Raw genomic sequence first — 6644 nt, forward strand, 5'->3', positions numbered from 1 at the left:
AAGGACAAAGTGTGTGGGAGCTACCAACTACAAAAAATTGGCCCCACGCCTAAATAGTCTGCTGTGCATCTTGGCTATTGAAGGCAGACAGCCCCAAGCTGCGAACATTCCTACAGCCTCCACCCCAAGTCCTCAGGCGTTGGCCACATCAGAGCAAGCATCCCAGCGACAATCTTGGAGGCAGTTCAGGCAGAAGAGGCCCTTGTCCTCAGCGCCGCCTGCAGAGCTCAGGGAACCCGGGCGTCCATGACTGATTGCACAACTGGCTGGGGCCTTTCACAACAAAACCTCCTCCACTTCTGGGCATCTGAGTTTTGAGTTTGAGGACTTCCTCCTGCTGTGAGGGGCAACTAGAGCCCTAATCGAAACTGTCCCCAAGTTGACATTCTGTTGCGCAGGTCTGAACTAGGCGGGACAAGCTCTAGAAAGTCCTATCATGAGAAGATGAATCTTCAAGTTAAGGACCATAACCAGCCCCCGAGCCTTTAATCATCCTACAAACAGGTGGCTGCCCACTCCTTAGACAGAAACAGCGTCTTCCCTAAGGAACTGCTGATTTAATGAAGGTCTTGTCTACACAAGGGGCCAGCTGACAAGAATCACTGAGGAGGAGCCTGCCCACCTCCACGGTGAGCAGGTCGGTCCCCTGCAGTGCTTCTGCCATCCCGTGATGGCAAACGGCCGATGGCCCGCAGCAGTGGTCACTCCATGCAACGGGCTGAACACGTGGGACACGCAGCCAGAGTACACCACCCCAAGATTCACTGAACAGTATCTGTACATAGGCTCATGGGCTGTCACTAATGGCCTAGCTGTGTGCTCAGGTCTTTGGGCCACCCAGGACTGGACTAGTAAAGACATACCATGTGTTGGGTGCACTCCTCTGGGAAACATAGAACTATTTAATTATAGACTCAATAGTTATGTTACATATATGGTTATATGAAGCAACCACGTCTAGAGAAAAGTGTCTAGATAAATATACATGGAAAATATCAACAAACATACGTGGCCATCATCAAGTAAGGGAAATTACTTTACATGCTTGACCAGATCACAACAGCAAACTGTTCCTAGAACCAGCATATAGCTGGAGGCGAGGGAGGGGATGCTGATTTACATTTGAACGAACATCAACTGGGATCGCTCTCTAAAGGGGGCTTGCAGAAAGCAAGCTCCATCCTAGCGTGGGCCTAGCTTGTGGGACAGACAATGGTCATGTCATGGAACAGTCCTTCCTCCACTGCAAGTTCATTGAATAGAACTCCACCTAGACATCTTCCAGTGAAGCTCAATATCAAATGCAAAGATAAAATCTTAAAAGAACCAAAAAGCATGTACTATGAATGGAGGTGGACAGCAGATTTTTTGCAGTGTTAGAGGCCAGATGACAATGGAATGTCTTTGAAGTAATGAAGAAAAATAACTGTCAATCTGGAATTCGACATCTGGCTAAAAGACAACTAACACCAGAGTCAGAAGAAAACAGAATGCAAAAATAAGGCATAAATGCAAAAAAGTAGTTGTGAGCAAAAAATAAACTATATTAGCAAATTTGAAAAAAACAATAACTGCATAAGCAATAATAGCTAACTTGAGGGAGGTGTTAAAACAAGATAAATTTAAACTACCAGGCAATAACAACACAGCAGGGGGTAAGAGTACTGATTAACTTTATAAGATTTTATAGAGCCAAATATGCATGCTAAAAATGTAAAAGGATCACTGAAGAATTTTAGCTAATCAACGTGGTAGGAATTACAAAGTCATCATTTTGCAATCTCTGATAAAATAACAGATTTAGACAAAGATCAATGAGCGAAAAAGTTGATGGGAAAGTTTACTGTGGGCAGGACCAGGCCGCAGTACCTGAACCCACCGACCAAGTGCGCATGGAGTGTAGTTCTTCTCGCGAGAACACCGAGCCTGACAGAATACACAGCGTTGCTGACAAGAAAACCTTGAGAAGAGAAAAGACTAACCTGAATTTAATCAAACCTTGCGGGCTCTCCTTCAGTTTAGGGGAAATGATGGGAATAGAGGAACAAGGTAATAACACAAGGACACATCAGATACATCCAGAATGGGAGATGTCTTACAGGAATTCAGACAAGCCATTAGCGGTAGCAAGGGATGCCAACAATGATGCTGAATACAAGAGCAGTAAAAATCAGTCACATTGCATTTCACTATTCTAATCAGAATATGAAAATTTTTAATTAGGTTCCCATTCTGGGTCACTTCAAAAATAAAGTGTCTGGAATATATATGACAAAAGATAGGCAAGACTTTTATAAGAAAGCCATAAAACTTTACTGAAAAACAGTAAAGACCTAAATCAGTAGGGACCCTATGTTCATCAGGGTAAAATACAGTCATAAGTTATCTTTCTTCAAATTAATCTATAAATTCAACGCAACTCCAAGAAAAAAAAAATCAGTAAGTGTTTTTGTGGAACTTGCCAACCCCATCTTAAAAATGTATAGGAATGGCTCTGGCCGGTGTGGCTCAGCAGTTAGAGCGTTGGCTCGTGGACCAAAGAGTCGTGAGTTCAATTCCAGGACACATGCTTCGGTTGCAGTTTGTCCCCGGCCCTGGTTGGGGTCATGCAGGAGGCAGCCAGTCGATGTGTCCCTCTCACATTGATATTTCTCCCCCCACATCTGAAGATAAACAGAAAAATATCCTCAGGTGAGAATTGGAAAAAAAATTTATAGGAATAAGTGCCTCTGCCTCTGTACCTTTCTCTTGATTTTCTTGTAAACGTAAACCTGCTCTAAAAAACTCTTTACTGTAAAAAAATTAAGTGCCAAGTACAGAACAGAATCATTTTGAACTTGCTCTTTTAGATAATAGATTTTATCAAGACTTTGGTATTAGCAAAAGTATAGAAAAATAGCCTAAGAAAGCCAGCACCAGACCCATGCATATATATGTATGTACAGAAACTTGGAACATGACAGAAACAACGTTGTCTATTAGAGGAGCAAGGACTTACTTGCTGAAGCAATAAATCAGATGGTATGAGGTACTTACCCATAAAAATTAAAGAAGAATCAAGTACTAGATATAAAATGAAAGTCTTGTCTGGCCAGTGTGGCTCAGTGGTTGAGCATTGACCCAGGCACCAAGAGGTCACCGGTGTGATTCCTGGTCAGGGCACATGCCCCGGTTGTGGGCCTGATCCCCAGTGGGGGGCCTGCAGGAGGTGGCCAATGGATGTTCTCTCTCATCGATGTTTCTCTCTCTCCCTCTCCCTTCCTCTCTGTCTATAATCAATAAAGAAAAATAAATAAATAAATAAATAAATATCTTTAAACATTTTAGAAAGTAGAGAACATCTCTGATCTCGAGGTAACCAGTGAAGCAAAGTTAAAATATAAATCACGAACTGTGAGAAGATATTTTCCAAGGCATATAACTAACAAAGGAGAATATCCACAATATGTTAAAAACTCTCAAATAAAGGAAACCTCACTATGGGGGAAAAAGGGCAAAGGATAAAAACAAACAACTCACAGATGTGTGGAAACCTGAAAGGTCAACATATAAATGAAAAGATGATCAGACTCACTGCTTATACAGGAAATATAAAATAAAATGAGCCTGGCCGGAGAGGCTCAGTGGCTGAGCGTCGGCCATGCACCAAGAGGTCTCCGGTTCAATTCCCAGGCAGGGCACATGCCAGGTTGTGGGCCAGATCCCCAGTGGGGGGCATGCAGGAGGCGGCCAGTCGATGTTCTCTCTCATCAGTGTTTCTATCTCTCTCTCCCTCTCCCTTCCTCTCTCTCTAAAGTCAATAAAGAAAAAAAATTAAAAACTAAATAAAATGAAAGACTATTTCAGTCCCACACTGGCAAAAACGTCCTGCTGAACTAATATTAAGCACAAGGGAAGCATGGGGAAATGGGCGGTCTCCTACACCGCTGCTGAGAATGAGAACTGGTCTGACCACTCTGGAGACCCATTTGGAAATATTTACCCACGCTGAAATTGCACATAATCTCTGACCCGCCAGTTTTATTTGGAAGTCCACACCCAAACTCTTGCCCATGTAGACAAGATGTTCAAGTATGTCTGTTCACTGTAACCTTGGTTGAAACAGTCAAAAAGAAAACCACATTAAATTGTTTCTATTGGGGAGGGTGGGGGAGGGGGGAATCAGTGGGGGGAAACAGAGAAACATCTGTAACAAAAATAAATAGTTAAAAAATAAAAGAAAAAAATTGTTTCTATTAACAGGAGGATGAAAAGTAAATGGGGCATTTTCCTACAATGGATACCAAACAGCACTTAAAATGTATGAATTAGAGTTACACTTATCAGATACATTTGAAAAAGTGAGCTATAGAACGATACATAGAGCACAAATTCCATGTAATTTGTTTACAAATACACCTGTATATAGATAATACAGACAATAAAAACGGCCAGGAAAGAGACCCACCAAATGCAAGATAGTGTTTACCTTTGGAAAAGGAAAAAGAGTAGAGGTGGTGATACTTTAAAATATAACTTCATTTTCTTCTTTAACCTAGGAACCTTAAAGCAAATATGGCAACAACTTATGACCTACTAACGCTGGGTGGTGTTTACACCAGGAGTTATCCTTTGAGATACTTCCAGTGCCTCGCCTATTTTAAAAATAAAAAATAAAGGTAGCCAAATGCAAAGATAGCAGGGGAAGAGCAATACCTCCCACATTTTATTAAACCAATTTTCCATGATACACATTACTTACAGAATTATGATTCAGTCAAAAAATAAAAATGTCAGTTTTTCCATTTTAAATTGTTTTGGGGTAGTCCAGCCCACACACACAAAAAAAGTCTTAAACTGGGAATTTTACTTCTCCTGGCTGAGACACAATCCTTAACATGCTTAGGATGACACTGGAGCCCCAACACAATGGCCCTTTCTCTTGCCAACAGAACCAATTTTGTTCAGGTATCAGAAGGATATAGTCTCCAAAGGGTACACACAGCCTAAGGGGGAGAACCGTAATTATTTTAAGCCAATTACAGTCACGCCGTTCTCCATGTCGATAAGAGATTTAGAAATAGGCATTTCATGTTTTGTAGTAAGCAAGCCCACCGAGGGGCTTCTGTGAAAAAGGAACACCTTGAGAGACACAGAATAATAAACAATCTCTTCCCTTCCGGCCTTTGGACACTGCTGTGCAAGTGGATGATTCCTGGAGATGTTGCCACAGTCCTGCTGCACCCTATCGGGTTGCTCCTGAGGACCCAATCTGGCAGCAGATGGAAGGCCAGACAAACATGGAAAGAAAGAACCCGAGTCCCTGCTGACACCACTGAGCCTCTGAATTTACCAGTCTGGGAATTGTCCAGCCCAGACTTCTTATGAAATAAATTTTCCTTACTCTTTAAGATCCACTTAATTGCTCTTTAAGGAAACACACACACACACACACACACAAAACTCTGAAGAATGCACAAACTAGTGAGTTCTTGATGACTACAAAAGACCTTGTTATTCTCATACAGGCTGGAGGCAGGAATTTTGCAAACTACACAAATAGTTGTAGCTTTACCAGAACCGCCCTAGTTTTGCTTCGCACTTTCACAATCATCGAACAGCCCGAAAGAGAATGTGCCTGTTTTGTGTTTAGCATTGTTAGCCACGTCGAGAAATGTGAGGAAGAGTCCAAGTTAGCTTCTTTAGTGGTATTCAAAGATTTAGTCTGTAACATTCTTTTATAGCTCTTCACCCTCAGCTCCCTAAGATTCTTCTTTGAGTGTGTATTCCAACTTCCCATCAAGAGGCGAATCCGTGGGTAGGAACTGGGTTTGTTTCTTTTCCCCTTGAGCCCACATCTGGGCAGATGCACAGTCCAGCGTCCTCTGTAAACACTCACCCGGCTGCAGAGCCAACCCCTACAGCTCTGAGAACACCCTCTCCTAAATACCATGCTTCTGTAATAATTCAACCACCACAAAATCATGGCCAATAAGATGAATTTATTTAAAAAGAAGACTACAAAATTTGACATGGAGATAAAAAAAGACTCACAGGCTTTCAATTGATAAATACAAAATGATTGGCTATAAACAATGTAAAAATACATTTCCCAGTCCCAAAACAGAATATAATTTAAGTATAGCAATTATAAAATGTTTACATTGTAAGTACATTTCCCTTATCACTTTTAAAAGCCATTCTAACCAGTTTATTTGTATAAAATATAACAAATTAAATGTATCATAGACGTTAATAAAAATTATTTTAAATTTGAGTTTATGGAGTCTGTCTTTTTCTGTACACGACAGTGGTTTTGGTTGCAAGTTCTCCTTGAACTTTTATTTACCACAATGGTCCTTTACTCCTAACTTCTACAGTAGAAGAGGGAGGCTAATCGGGCCCATAAAAATCAATGTGAAGAAAGGTTCTAGAATGACCAAAAATGCCGCTGAATATATTATCTTTCTGAAAAGGCAAAGGTTAAATGGCCCTCTGCCAAGGAAACAAATGGAAGAGAAACCTCAGAGCAACCAGAGCTCAAGTTCAATGCAGCTTATGTGTAAGGCTGGCTGAGGACATGACCATCAAACTCTCAACTAAGCCCAGTGCATGGGGGTGGCCCTGAGGCAGGCCAGATGGTTTGCTGTAAATCCCAGCTGGGT

This window comes from Molossus molossus, unplaced genomic scaffold (assembly GCF_014108415.1).
Source record: "Molossus molossus isolate mMolMol1 unplaced genomic scaffold, mMolMol1.p scaffold_m16_p_18, whole genome shotgun sequence".
NCBI classification, from domain to species: Eukaryota; Metazoa; Chordata; class Mammalia; order Chiroptera; family Molossidae; genus Molossus; species Molossus molossus.